Genomic DNA, 1918 nt, shown 5'->3' with positions numbered 1-1918 from the left:
ACATTCCCGAGACAAAGAAAGGGTGACTTCAAGCCACCCCGATCAACCACGGGGAGTTATTAATTGAGTTTCTGGAGGTTTTGCAGGTGGAGGAGCTACAAACTTGGCAAGGAAGTGTTCATACCGAGCTATGCTATCGGTGGAAGGCAACCTCGGCAACAACCAAGCACCCTTACATTTTCTTCAAATGACATTTCAGGCCTCTGATTTCAATACAAATATCACAAATCTAGACGACCCAGTCACCCAGTGTCGATGTTCTTTTCTATTCTACATTTCAGAAAATAAAGCTAAGCAACAGCATACTTCAACCTTCCATTGGAGATTTAGTCGGATTCTCAGAGGAACGAGTCCCGGTGTTGGGATCTGTGTGGTTACAAACCACACTGAGTGAGCATCCATTATCAAAAACTTCAGATGTTCAATATTTAATTGTCGAATGTTTTAGCCCGTATAATTTAATACTCGGTTGACCTTTTTTAAATCAGTTCGGCGCTATAGTATCTACAATTCATCTTTGCGTTAAGTTTCCTATGCAGGACGACCTTATTGCAACTATTTATAGTGATAATCGTGAAGCTCGCCAATGTTATAACATCAGCTTGAAAAAGCCTAACCGAGCTATGGTCCACAAGTAAATATCATCTGCAATTGTGCCGAGCTCCCAACCCTTGCCGACCTTGACCCAAGGGCCGATGCCCTCAAAAGACCAGCCCCAACAAAGGATTTACAAAAGGTTTATTTTAACAATGACCCTAACAAATTCACTTATGTAGGAACCATGCTTAGCTCGGAAGAGAAAGCTTCATTTTAGGAGTTTCTACAACAACATGCCGATCTCTTTGCTTGGACTCCTGCCGACATGCCCGGCATTAGTCCCTCGATTATTTCACACAAGTTGGCACTAGATCCATATTTTTGACCTATAACACAGAAGAAGTGGAACCTCGGCCTCGAAAAGAAGCAGGCATCCTCAGAAGAAACCAAAATATTGATTAATGATGGCTTCATACAGGAAATCTGCTTCACAACATGGCTGGCAAACGTCGTCATGGTAAAAAAGCATAACGGTAAATGGCGCATGTGTGTTGATTTCACATATCTCAATAATGCATGCCCAAAAGATTCCTATCCCTTACCCTTTATTGACTGTTTAGTAGATAGTGCTTCAGGTTACCAAACATTAAGCTTCATGGATGCATATTCTAGTTATAGCTAGATTCTAATACATCCATCCGATCAAAATAAAACAGCATTTATCACTGAATATGGAAATTACTGTTATAAAGTTATGCCATTTAGACTTAAAAATGCAGGGACATCATACCAACACCTTATGGATAAGGTATTCGCTGATCAAATCGGCAAGAACCTAGAAGTTTACGTCGACGACATGGTGGCAAAAACAAAGGTCGGGAAAAGCCACCTCGACGACCTCTTAGAGATCTTCAACCAAATACAGCGATACAATATGCAACTTAACCCAGAGAAATGCGCCTTCGGAGTGTAGGGAGGCAAATTCCTCGGCTTCATTCTTACTAACTGAGGAATCGAATCCAATCCTGAAAAATGCCGAGCTATATTGGACATGGCAAGCCCACAAACAATCAAAGAACTCCAACGATTAACAGGGAGACTTGCTGCATTATCTAGGTTCCTGCCTTGTTTAGCATCTAAATCCTTCTGTTTTTTCAAAACACTAAAAAAGAAAAACAACTTTAATTGGACTAATGAATGTGAAGATGCTTTTGCTAACATAAAAGCATTCTATCTAAACCACCCATTTTACAAAAACCCCTTCAGGGGGAAGCACTTTATTTATGTTTATCTGTCATTGACTGGGCAATAAGTTCTGTTCTTGTTACAGAAAGGAACAAGCAGCAACAATCGATTTACTTCATTAGCAGGTCCTTACAGG

The sequence above is a fragment of the Arachis ipaensis genome, chromosome B03 (genome assembly GCF_000816755.2).
Source record: "Arachis ipaensis cultivar K30076 chromosome B03, Araip1.1, whole genome shotgun sequence".
Lineage (NCBI taxonomy): Eukaryota > Viridiplantae > Streptophyta > Magnoliopsida > Fabales > Fabaceae > Arachis > Arachis ipaensis.
Note: the sequence above shows the minus strand (reverse complement) of the source record.